This window comes from Corvus brachyrhynchos, unplaced genomic scaffold (assembly GCF_000691975.1).
Source record: "Corvus brachyrhynchos isolate BGI_N302 unplaced genomic scaffold, ASM69197v1 scaffold26, whole genome shotgun sequence".
Classification (NCBI taxonomy): domain Eukaryota; kingdom Metazoa; phylum Chordata; class Aves; order Passeriformes; family Corvidae; genus Corvus; species Corvus brachyrhynchos.
The window spans coordinates 9158491-9172288 of record NW_008239324.1 but is presented as its reverse complement, the minus strand read 5'-3'; the positions used below and the strand labels follow the sequence as shown (position 1 = coordinate 9172288).

General features: G+C 35.9%; 1 long non-coding RNA gene across 6 annotated transcripts in view; it reads left to right on the top strand.

Annotated features, from left to right (window-relative positions):
• LOC108448351 overlaps positions 1-13798 on the top strand; it is a 60429-nt gene that overhangs the window by 42200 nt on the left and 4431 nt on the right. For 5 of the 6 annotated variants that reach the window (XR_001864244.1, XR_001864243.1, XR_001864242.1 and 2 more), the window contains 2 exons: positions 12300-12418; positions 12708-12877. This is a non-coding gene — a long non-coding RNA (uncharacterized LOC108448351). Of the gene's footprint in view, positions 1-3060; positions 3146-12299; positions 12419-12707; positions 12878-13798 lie in introns of all 6 variants that reach the window. The other variant, XR_001864240.1, reaches the window with a different exon arrangement.

Here is a 13798-nt window from a genome sequence, read left to right as displayed (position 1 = left end):
GAAGGGGATAACTCAGAGGCAAACTAAGAGGCTTCCCAGTTACTCCTGCTTGAGATTTACAGCCACAGATGAGGAGAGGTTCCATATGGAAGAAGATTGCAGAGATTATTTTTTTGCCTCCTCCATCTTTATCAGCTACTTTTACTGTCATCAGATCATTTTTAAATTCTGATCACGAAACAATCTTAATCTGGCAGTTGTCATACTAGAAAGTACAGTGATTACTTTGTTAAGAAACTGGAAAAACGTGATCCTGCACGTAGAGAGCAAAAGTCTGTTACATTTCTTTTCTAAATGCTATCACAGTTCCCACAAAGGTCACTGGACCCGTCTCTTTTTCAGCAGAAGTGGTGCTCATGAATGTTTGGCCAATTCTAAGACAACAATGTACACAATTTACAGTGGTTAACTTAAAGAGCATTTTTTTTCTGAGTGGGAAAATAAAACACTAATTATCATAGGCAGGACAGTAAATAGCTGCTTGAACAATTTACCAGAAAACACAAAGGTGCTTAAATCAGAGTATTTCAGTTACTGGGAAGAACTGAGCCATTGATGGAGGCAATGGCAAGAGAATAGCATGAGAAATAAATGGAATGGAATGGAATCAGAAGAAGAAAAAGGAAAGAAGTTAAAAATTGCAAGGACATCCAAAACTGGATAGATGCTGTAATTGATAGTTTGGCCTAGTAGGAATACAGATTTTTCCAAACTAAAACAAATATCTCCTCAGAAGTATACAGAAAATGCGTATTAGACAACCTTTGTTGGCCTGTGCTCGGTGATATATGTCAGGTGTTTAGGTCCACAGAATTTCATTTCTTTTTGCTCTTCTAACTTACAATTCTTCATTGAACTTCAGTATTGATTTACTTCCAAATCACATACTGTACCTTCTTGCACTATTGCTTTTTAGGTAAACATTAACAACACTACAAGATGAAGCTGATCCAAAGTGTTTGTTAATTCATCAGTAGTGGGAAACCTATGTGTTTTCAAGCAATGCAAATTGGTTTGGCTTCTGCACAGCTCCTACTTTTTTTCAAACACTGATGGCAAAGAACATTTCCCAGGATTCATATCAAGTACTCATTTTAACAGCGTTAATTTATGATGTAGGTTATTCCATTCTACCCTGAATAACATGACTTATTCAAAAAGCAAGCAATTTTCCAAAGTAAATACTCATTTTCCGTTCTAACAGTGGTGATATTTGTGGATTTTAAGGGAAAGGGGCTGAGTCTGAAAAACATCTTTTCTACATTTTTTTTCTTGGGTATCACTCATTATACTGTTAGGATATTTTAAATATCTAACCCCTCCCACAAAATTTTAAAACTGTCTCACTGTATCTATTGTAGAAATGGAATTATGAAGTAGATTAACTTTCTAAAAGAAAGTTCTTACTTTACTTTTCTTGCTACTGTTTTTGTCTGCTTCTCTGGACTCAAAACTCTGTAGATGATTATAGGATCATTCATCTTAAAAAGAATAGCATTTTTCAATCCAGTGTTGACTTAATTGTTCACAAATCACTTAACCTCCCTAATGATTCAGGAAACCCATCAGTATAACTGTGCCCTTTGTGTCAGAGTAAACTTGTCTCCTGATAGAGTTGATAAACAAAGCAAAATTGAAGCTTGAGTTGTTGCAAGTCATGACATGGATGCATGTCCACAGACTGGCACGCCCAGGCTGACATTAACTCTGCCAGCCAGTTTTTCTTTGGCATTGTCATGTGGAATGCAGGCAGAAGGGACTTTCTGGCCAAATCTGAAGTTCTGGACTTAAGATCTGTCACTTGAAAGATCAATTAAATAAAATACATAGAATAATAGAAGAAAATCATGAACTTGGACAGGCTATCAATGTCACTGTGGATTTTGAATGTAACAGAGCAAGACTTAGAATTGCCCGGGCACTTAACCTGAGACAACTGAAATGCTGGGGTGGAAAAGTAGGGTGGTCTGAGGACAAAAAACATCTGTGATTTTGAATTAAACATGGTATACAAAAATTTTTTTGAAATCCTTAAAAAATATCTTTCATCCCTACATAGACCTTTTATCTCGAAATTATTAACTGCCAAAGAGAAGGCAAAATACAATAATCCTGTAGTCATGAATACTCATACTCTGTTTTGATAACTAATAATGTAAGATCAGCTAATTAAACACCCTCTTAAAATGAATGCTTAAATGAATTTTTAATTCATTCAGTGTTCCTAGCACGGTTCTTAATAGACCAGTGCTTTGTAGTTTATATCTAAATTGAATTTTCAGAGTCAAAGCTATGCCCTCCATCAGCTAAGGGAAAAATGCGTGGGTGCATGCGCTGTGTGTCTGTGCAAAGGGGAGGGATCACAGCATCATATTGGTCTGTAAATTATCACCAAAAGCATTCTTAAAAATTAAGCAAGAGTTTTGACAAACGTTTTTTCTAGATTGTTGATAACACAAGATAATGGGAGTGTTTCTGCTTGATGTTTTACACTAGAGAGAGAACTTCAAATACTAGGATAGATAATTATATACATGAGCAGGGGAAATGTATTATTGTGACATGATGGGAAGTACATCATGAAGCTGTGAAAAGACAGGTGCCAGGATATCTCTACACATAAGAGAAGTCAAGCAGGTGATAACGTCAAGCCTTACTATCACCCAGCCTGTAGTGTGTAATACTGTGATATCTGGTGCTATGTGACACTTCTTCTCAGGAATGATGTGTTAAAATTGGAATTCTCGAGCCTCCACTGCAGTTGGCACTATATCTGATTTACTAATTTATTAATACTAATAGCAAGCTAATAGAAATTGGTGAGGAAGAGCCTTGGTGTCATTCACACTGACACAGTGTGCCCAAGGGCACAGTGGGTACAAGAAGGGGTGAAAATACACTCACGGGCATGAAGAACACAAGTGTTGTTACAATCAACTAGATCTATTAGCAACTGATCATTTGATTTTTTTAGAAAGAATAAACCATTTACTTTTTCTTTTGCCCCACCAGGGAGGCTGTAGATATTAACATTTCTGTATTAGCAGTATTTCTTTGTAGGACTGAGTACTTGGAAACACTCGTGCTGGGCTGCTACCACACATTCCTCAGTCCTGCAGGGTAACTACTGGCATCAACCACCAAGGTGAGTGTAAACTTGAACCTCAAACTGGCAGCCTCTGTCTGAACTAACTCAACTGACAAAACAGAAAAACCAAAGCCATTTGGGATGGCAAAAGCAAAAATAAAAGTCTACCAAAAAAAAATCTATGAGGGTCAACAGATCAGAATATACTGCTCTTTCATTTTCACAGCAATCACAGCTTGCGTGAAGCTGCCAGTATTCAGCATAAATAACACTTGGAAAATTTCAGAAGACAAATTGCCTCCTGCAATGTGACATCAAGGTGGTATATGGAATTTTATATACAAATTTTGTTTCCTCAAAACATATTTGAGGTATAGGCCAGAATGTATATAGAAGCTTTGTATTGAAAAGCAAAACCAACCTGAACTCATGCACCAAATTATATCTAGCTAAGACATTTTTGAGAAATAGGTATTTCTTAGTTACTACAAAAGCTTCTAATGATAATTAAATTAGTATAGCATGTATAAAAAAATACCTTCTGTAATTTTAAATTATAATCCTTAGACAAAAATATAGTTTATAGAAAATTCATACACAAAAGCATTTTCAAATACTGGCAGAAGCTTCCTATAGGTGTTTCAAACTTCTACCTTTCAAACTCAGCAAGAATAATTATCTCTATTTGAAGTTCTTTTCTACACAACTAACATCTATTTTGTTCATTTTGAGTAAAAGCAAAAAACCAGGCTAAACAGGTTGCAACTTTTTTGTTCCCTATACTTACTTTTCTTCTTTTAACAACATTATTTTAATTCTATAAAACAAAAGTAGGTTTTGCTTAGCAGTGTTTGCAAAACACAGTGTTTGCACATGGAACAAACAGTGTTGGTTTTCATGAGCTCTTAGCTTTTTTCTTCATCAAAAAAAACTAATAAAGAAATAAGTAAATAAGAAATTAACACAGTTAGCTTTCCTTTCAAAGCAAAACCTAAACTGCTTAATAAAAAGTATTTTCAACATTTTGAGTTATGTACAGATAATATTTCAAAACACTTCCTAAGAAAGATCACCTTTTGAAATAACATCTAAGAAAAAAACTCTCTCTATAGACATTTTTCTTTTTAAATTTCATCCTGACCTTGAAATAATCTGAATAAATTTGATGTGGATCAAATGTGTACAAAAATAACCCATTTATAAAGAGGAAGCTACGTAGCCATAGAAATATTTATAAATAGATGGTGCATATAGAAACACAAAAACTGATTTTGCAGAAAAAGCATGATTTTAAGAGATCTGCAGCTGTTCTCAACCTTTAGCATTGCTCATGTGAGCCAAGAGATTTTTGTCTAGTACTGAAGCTAAATTAACTTCATGGCTTGGATTTATCCCCTTGGGTAAACCCCTAATGTACAGAGTACCAGGCAAATAGCTTACTCTCAATTTCATTTTCCCAAAATTGAAATGCTTTAAAAAATAAGCATAAATGTATTTCAAAATCCAATTGCTTTGGCCCTAAATCTATCTTTTCTTGGCAGAGTGCAGTTGTTTTTAATCTGAATGCTAATATTTTACAATGTGGCATCAGATATAAAATACTAATTTACATTGTGCCAGAGATCTAGAGCATTTCAGTACTAGTCAATCAATAAGTGATTAGAGGAGTGGATTTCTGAACAAGGGAATATTATTTAAACTATAAAATAATACTGCAAATTATTCTGTAGATGATGTGTACCAAAATGTCTAGAGCAGAATAACTGCACTCATTAACACTGTCTCAAACAGAGGGGAAGGAGAGTAGAAGAAAGAGCTGTGTGACTTTAGATCAATGTGTTAAATACATGTAAGATAGAGATGTCCAAAGGCTATATTGAAGGAGGATAAATTTAATGAAATTCTGAAATAACAATTTAAGTAAAAATACCTTTAATAACCAAAAATTGGAAGTATTTGCAGACTGGGAGCTTCAATTCCAACTTTTATTCCTGCCAGCATACCTTGCAGTAAGTAGGGAAAAAATTCAACTTGTTTAACTATTATGTGAAATATATAATTTATAAAGTTAGTCCATTTTTTACATGCAGACATCGGCAGAATTCCTGACTAGACTTTTTTTGGAAGAACTATAAAACAAGCTGTAATATTAATTCTTGGAAGTTGGTTTTTTTTCTTTAATATATTGGATTGTTTTCATTTATCAGAAGTAAGTAACCTAATACATTCATCAGGCTAACAAGCCTTATGTAGTCATTACTCATGTAACAAACTGTAAGAACTAAAGGAATTTTCCCAATTATATAAGGAGATAAAAAACTTAGCAGGGAAAAATACACACATTTGACAGTTTTTCAGCCAATAGTTTTCTCTGCAGCCTTCAGGTTTTTGAATCTAATGGAAAAAACTCTTTACAGTGATGAAGCTGAACTACTATAGAAATGAATGGATACACTACTGCTTGGAGAGGGCTTTTCTTTCTTAAAAATTACAAATTTTTCCTTCTTTCACCAGTGTAAACATGTTATTCCCAGCTATCATCTGGGTACTTCCCCACTTACTGACAGGTGCATTTCTTGCTAATGATTTCTACTCCACATTCCCCAAAATTAGTCTAGTCCAGTCCAAATTGTTTCATTATTCCAAGTCAAAGCCTTCATTTTTTATTAATCTGAGTCTAATGCTTTTTCTGGCATTATTTACACCAACACATCTTCTGAGCTGGTACAGTCTCCATGAAATATTTCATGGATCTGCCCCACAGCCAGACCACAGCAATGTTTTGGTCAAGTAGGAAGACTCCTTTCTGCTGCTCCCAACCCCTCCCTTGCCTTCCCAAAAACATGAGATCGCACTCACCAGTTCACAGAATGAACTGGGAAGGGAAGATGTGGCTGAGGGAAGGATAAAGCTAAAATTACCAGGGTTCCATGACCCTCCTGTGTTCACCCATGCAGCAAAGGGAAGGTGTCAGCTCAGGTGTGTAACAAAGAGAACACACAAAATGCTTTTCTCACAGCAGTGTGTCCTCTTCCCTTTCAAACACTGTGGGAATTAGGAATACCAGACTTGTGCTTTACAAAGAGAAAAGGGCCAAAGGGCTGTGTTAAATAGTGATGTTACAGCATGGGAACAGGAGATTAGCTCAACCTGCCTCTTCCCTTGACATCTGCAACCATAATGATTTAAGAATCTACTGGAGAGGGCAGGGTGGGGTCGTGAAATGCAGAGCAGCTCTGAAGCATTTAAACATTTTCCACTGTTACTTCAGCCAAACACCAAATTTCTCCAGAACTGGGGCTGGTTTTCTGCAATTTCTATGGATAGCAGTTGTGCAGGCTTAAGGAATGGCTATTATGAACCAATAGTAATTTTAATACCAGAATATACATATTTTCTTATTCTAAGTATTATACTTTTTCCATTTCTGTAGTCTTTATTTTGCTATTTAAGGATTTACAGTACACTTTATAATGTAGCTACTATGATAGTAGTAGCTTACCGTACCTATTTTATATGAAGTTTTACAGAGCAGAAGCTTATTTATTTCACATTCTTTTACTTTTTTTACTTTAATATTGGGATTTGGTTTGAAAAAATTAACGATATTTTAAGCCCAAGTAGCTGACCAAGGATTATACTGAGCACAGAAATATTATCATTTCAGTGCAGGAGCATAACTGAACAGGAAAAATATCTTGAAGTTTTAAAGTCTGTCTAGCACTGTAACCATGAATCCACAAGAAAATTCATATTCCTACACTCCATCTCTAGAATGCACACAGAGAAACACTTTTTTCAGTGGTATTTTTATAAAAGAAGCCTTGCCAGTTTTCATAAAAAAGATGTTTGTTTACCTTTCCTTTGAGTTCCACTTATTGTGATACATACACTTACTCAGTATCTGCTTTCGTTTTAATTCAATCATCCAGCAGAGCATCAGCAATATCTGGAGCCCTACTTACCTCCCTGTTTTCTCTCTGCCCAGTACTACTGTATTTCATATTTAGTTTGCTGATCATATGTTTAACCATCTGATTTACTTGAGCCTGAAAACCAGTACAAACCAGTATCTGGATTGGTGAAAGGTCAAGGCCTTGTCTAGCTCCCTCTCCCACCATTTAGGAATAGCTGCTATTTTCTTGATGGTTGGCTTTTTTTTCCTTCAACATGCCACAGACACAGAGGATCAGGGACAAGATAGGGTGCAGTTCTTGTCAGGTGTTTTCTAAGGGAGTTGGATTTCCATATAAATGAAAAGTTCAAATTTTAAATTGGGAGAATTTTAAATAATAGGAGAATAATATTTGACATTGTTTTAGCTCCTTTACCCAAGGAGTTTCTCAGTCCATTCACACAATTCTCAGAGTTACGCCAAAAAACAGCACCATCCACTTGGAGCATAGAAGTTGAGGAACACAACAGTCCTTGGGGAAACTTTATCTGAACAGTTAAGGATGCAATGGAACTTCTACATGAAGAGGTGGCACTACTCTCCCTGATTGATTCAGTTATCTGTTTGCTACTTGACAATAAAAGCAGGTATTGAGTAAAGCAACTGCTGTACTTTATATCAATTACTTCTTCATTATTTAGTCTGTTCAGATATACACTGTGTAGCAGATAATATGTCTTTCATTTCTATTCATAATTGCCTGCAGTATATATCAGCCTAAGTTTTCCATATATACCACAGATAACAATAAACTCGAAGTCATTGTTTATATGGTAAACTCAAGGACGTGAAACAAAAAAAATAATCAAAGCTAAAAAAAGAAGACAAATAAAGCACCAATACTGCAAAATGAAGTGGAGTGTAAAAGCAATCAAGCAAAATAAAGGTGAAAAATAAAAGGAACATCGTAACAGCACTTGAGATAAATTATGACATTTCTAAGAACAAAGAAACCAGAGGTTATTACAGGAAACAATATGACTTCTGATGCATGGATATTCTGGTGGCTGAAGAAGTAAACATACAGTAGATACTGCTTCCAGTAAATTACATTAATCATTCTGTGAAGAATGAAATCCGCAGCAAATACAGAGCACTGCAAAAATTGCACATCTGAAGATACAAAAATGACAATATCAGAAGGCTTCTGAAGAAAAATACTTCACAATCATTGAATCATTTAATTTTAAGTGGCAAGGCACAGAAGAAACATGAAGAAATATCTTTGAAAGCAAGACAACAGGTAGCAATTTCTGGCAGATAAAATCTCTCAATTACTCCATGCTTGTATAAATTACTTCTTTTTCTCAACAAAGGGGTTTTTTTAATATAAGTAAAAGCAAAACCACTTATACAGCAGTTTATATATACAAAATACTGTAAAATCCAAAATGAAGATAGATTTTAGACTACCAACATGAAACTCAAGTTCTCAGACCAATCTCTGAGTCAGCGGCAGAAACTAAGAATTCAAGGACTGGTCATTTCCTCTGGCTGGTGAATTTTAGCCTTCTCCATATGGTACCATTATCTTGCAACAAAGGAAATGTAATATCTTGGTATAAAGCATTGAAAGTAATTGCAATCCAGAGCTGCAATTTCCAAGTCAATATCCTATGTCATAAAATTGGTGGGCATTTTGGACTTCTATTAATAATAAGCAACTTGAACTGGCAGGAAACGTGGGAAGACTTGAATGCTTACTCCGAAACCTGAAGGTAAGCCTGCAGTTTACCTGTGCTGAGACCCTCCTATAAACCATGCTGCTGGAACAGAAGGGAATCTAAACTAAAAAATAAGTGCATTTTTATATACCTTCTGATTTTATGCTGCATTCTTATTCTTCAGCTGGTTTCTTTTACCACCAACATCTTTAATGACAATTGACAGTTAAGGAATTTTATGATCTTGATTCCCATTTTTATAATGGACTTCTGGAGGGGAAAAAAACCATCGGTTTGGGACAACCTGACTTGCCAAAGTATGATGGTGCCTGAGTCAAGCATTCCAACATGTGATTTATGTAATGTTTTTACCAGTCAAGAGAATACTCTTCATACTTTCAGGCAAGACAGCAATTAAAGATTGCCTTCTGTGTTTAGAAACTGAAAGATTCCTGCTTTTGTGACCACTGCTGCTGACTCAGTATCTATCTCACAATTCCAATGCAGTAATTTCTGAATCACATGTCAAGAAATGACTCCCCTCCTACATTCCTGCAACTTCACAGTAACCTATCTTACAGGTGAAAATAAGTGTTAGATTACTGTCATTTTGCTTGGGATGTAGATATTAGCTATCCACAGATATCACTAGTAAAATTTAATTTTTCGTTGCTGCATCTGGATATTTCCTGAATCAACTTTCATCCTATCCTTACTTTTGATTTTATCATAAGAAAACACCTAGAAATCACCTTGTTACAGAACATCTGCAGCTCCATGCATATCTAGAGCCTAAAACAAGGCACAAATGCATCCTTTTTATTGCTTCCATTTTTCAATGCTACTTCACTTGAGACACCCAGGACCAAGCAAATCAATGCCACCTTCTCTGTATCAGGCTCTTTCTTTGGCTTTAGTATGATCATAATCAAGATGTTGCTATTAATTACACAAAACTATGATTAGAAACTGACATGTTTTGAAGTGCTCAAATATTTATAAAACTCTAGAGCAAAAGATAGACATGGTATTTGCCTTATGTACAGGCAGGGGAAATATGCACAGAGAACAGTCTGAGATCACTAGTGATCTGAAAAGTAATACATTTTGTTTGTCTGTATTTTCTAAAAAAACCTATTGCATTATGTTAAACACCCTGAGGGCTTAGAGTAAAACGTGACTGGAATGAATACAAAGAAGAAACTTTCTGTCTCATTAGATGATCTGAGTTTCAAAATCTGTTCTAAAAGTGTTGTAAAGTGTGTAGCGTTGTAGATTAATGCACTGAATACATTTCCACAGTGCTTGATGTGTTTCATAAAAGGTCCATTTCAGAAGTGTTCTGTATTATAGGTGAACAGTCGCAGTAAATAATCTTGTTACAGAAACCTAAGCAATTTTTACAAGGCGTATTTCTAGCTGACTGAACAATTTATTCTCCAGATGTCACATTGTATTTTTCCAATATAAAATGAAACAGCTTTTTTCTTTTTTTTTTTTTTTTTTTAAGGCAGACTCTTTTGTTTGGATCAAAGGTACTTCCTTAAATAGAAAAATCTATTATTAAAACCCACTGTGGTATAAAATTTACACTATATGTGATTACTATATGTAATTTATCATTTATTTGATTTAGTTGGATAAAAGACCACACCAAGGTGTGAATATTGCTGAGAATAGCTGTGTACATTTTAAAAATAGGAATCATTAGTTCTCAAACCGATCATCTCTGTTGATCCTGAAGAGTGCAGGCATCTTGACTAGATCTATGTATGGTTAAAAGTGTGTCACTTCAGATGTTACTCACTAATAAACCCATATGTCACATTATAGGCCCTGGAAGATTACATGATAATGTGATATGATAAGAACTGCTTCTCTGGAAAGCAAGGGCAATTAAAAACATTTTCACTAGGCAGACATCATCAGTAGAGATAAACAAGGTAATTTTCCAGCATATATTTTCTTGGCTTTGAAAAAGAAATACTTTCATAGGAAGCTCTCTCCTAGGAAAATTGACAGACTGTCAGCAACCTATTTTACTGATGAAAAAAAAACCAGGAAAAATAATCCTATGCACTGGTGGATATCACACATTTCTATTTTCTCATCCTGTTTTCTTGATTACACAAACAGAAAATTACCATCAAAGGATGAATTTCTTTAAAATATTCCCCAGTTTACTCTTCATTGTTTTTTTAATCATTTTTGTTTCCACCCACCAAGCTGCGTATTAATATAGACACATATGAGTACCAAACAGTTTAATCTACAAGTTGATGTCTATTAATATGTAGGTGGTTACCTAAATCCAATTTCACCAAAAATTTAGGATATTGATTTTGCCAGAGAGTGGTTTGTTTGATATGAGGCCTAACTCCCTATTCTGTATTTAGGTTTTTGAGAGATACGGACCTCACAGCTATGAATTTTAGATGGCGTGGAGCACATGGCATAGCATTGTTATGAATTATCTCCAGGGAGGGAGACTCCACACCCTCTCTGGACAATTTGTTCCAGTGCTTAGTCACTGCACAATAAAGTTCTTCTTCATAATAAAGTGGAACTTCCCCTGCAAGAGTTTGTGCCTGTTGCTTCTTGTTCTATTGCTTGGCACCACCAGGAAGAGCCTGGCTCCATCCTCCTCCATCCTCAGATTAATATGGTTGCCTCTAAAATTACCCAGGTAGATATAAAACTGGGTAAATTTGTACTGCAACTTCAGTACAGCCTCTGAAGAAAGGATTCTTTGCTTATTTCACTCTCATAAAGTTTGGGGGGTTTTTTCCATTGTCATTTGAATTCCTATCCCTGCTTCTCATCTGGCAAGAGAGGTCAGAAAAATTGAGATAATCTATGCAATATGGAGAGGATATTCATTTGAGAATAAGAGTGTTGATCACAGTACTTTTTGCCGGCCAGTGTGTGTAAAGGCCAGTGTATAATGACAATGGTTCACTAACTCCCCAGCTTCTCATTCACTTCCAGGGTCCATTAGCAGGCTTTGGAATTTCATTCAATCCATTATTTTTGAGGCTGAATTGGGATAATTGGCCTGGTCTTTCTTCTTGCTTGAGTGCTAGAAGGTCTCTGACAGTCTTCTTATTAAGGTGATAACCTGTCAAACCCATGAATGTGCCATGATATCTCCAGTCTTGACAGACAGCCCCCTCTGCCCTACAGTGGGCTTGCATTAGAATTCCTTTTTGAAAGTCCAATGGAGATGAACGAGAAAATTATTTTAAGGCTTTTCTGTACATGGCCCTTTATGGACACTGAGGTACTGATAAGCACCATGAAAAATCCTTCCATTGCTGACAAGTTATGAGTGACTACAGAACAGCTCTTTTGACTTTTGCTTTTTACCTAAGTTCAAATGGATTTCAGTGAGTTTCCTCACCTAAGACTGACCAGATTCATGATCAGATGAAAGCAAAACAGTGTCTGGTTAGGTCAGGACCTGGTTAGGTCTTCAGTATGAACATCAGCACCAGCTGTATGGCTTTGTATGGCTTATTCCCTGCAGCTGGTCCATACCATAGCTACTTATACCAGATACAGTTACTTTGGTTGGAATCCTTCTTTTTTCCAGGGATGTGCTGTTCCTGCACTGAGAACAGCACCACTAAAGGACGCCTCGGGCAGAAGAAGGTTACATGTTACATGAAAGGAAGACCTGAACCTGAGATGGAGCTTTGAAAGTCACAAAAGGTACCAGAAACAGAGAAGTTACGCAGTAATGGACCACCTAACAACACTTCCAAAAGCACAAGCCAATGAAATTAAACATTCTGATCCTTAAAATAAGCTCCCTGGGTTGTTTTTGCATGCCTTTCCTTCTTCATTGCTTTGGAAGAGGTGTGGAAAAGAAGGCAGACCTGTGATGTACTACTCCGTAGCAGATGGCATGGGAGCCAAAAAGAGCAGCATTATTCATTTGAGAGATCCAGGGACAAATATGGTGGTCTCATGTCAAAACTTTTTTCCCTTCTGTTTCCAGGTTTGGAATGCATGAAAATCAACCTGAGGCTCCCTTTCTTCCCCTTTCAGAAGCCCAAGAAAGTGTCTGGACCAGAAGGAATATGTTCCATGCCACTGCCGCATCCCACTGGAGGAATGAATGTGCCAAGGTAGAAGATGCCATTGAGAGACTGGGAGCAAGAGGATCAGGTAAACAGAATTAGGTTTTTAAAACTCTAACACAATTAATATCTTGTCTTAAAAATTTGCAATCAGCAATTACTGAAGCACAAATCAAGACACCATAAGGTATAATGGCAAAAGCACTGAAACATACTTATCAATTAGTATTTCTGATACAATTCTTAAGGTAGTGGTGAGCTTAAAAAATAAAAGAAAGCTTCAAATTGAGGCAAATTGGAAGGGAATCCTTTCACAAAAATACTTTTAATTGGCCATCATTTCCTGTGCTTCTGTTTTCTCCAACTACAGTTGCTTGTGTCCCTGTTAACTGCCTCCCACACAGTCCAGTCTTTCTTTTCCCTCATCCTACAATGAGGCAATAACATTGTGCTCATCAACTATCCTATTACCATAGAAATGATAGCAACATCACAAATTCAGCAGTCTGATTCCTTGACAGGGTTGATTAGGAATAGAATATGAGCTGGAGAAAAGCTGAACCCTTGATTAAACACAAATAGCTCTTATAATGAACAGATAAGGGAATAAAATACATTTAAAATCAGGAGAAGGATCTTCATATTCTCCATGAGAAGTATTTTTGGCAATTTTTCTTATTTTTTGAATTGTTTGGAATTGTTTGCAGAGTTCCCTTACTTCTTTTTAAATCATGCTTATACACACAATTAGTACTCATATGTGCTCCAGAATTCACTGAAAAATCAGTGCAAGTACAGCTTGTAAAACACTACGTACAAATTTACATTTCTTTCACAATAAATATATTTAGCATTGCAATTGCATTATAGCCAAGTATACACAACCACACAAACACAAGCAAACCTGTGGGTTTATTATTTTCAATCAGATCTACTTGAATTCAAAGGCTGTGTTGTTTAGAGGCCTTTCTGGTAAGTTCTGACTGTTCACTTAATAAAAGCACCTCCT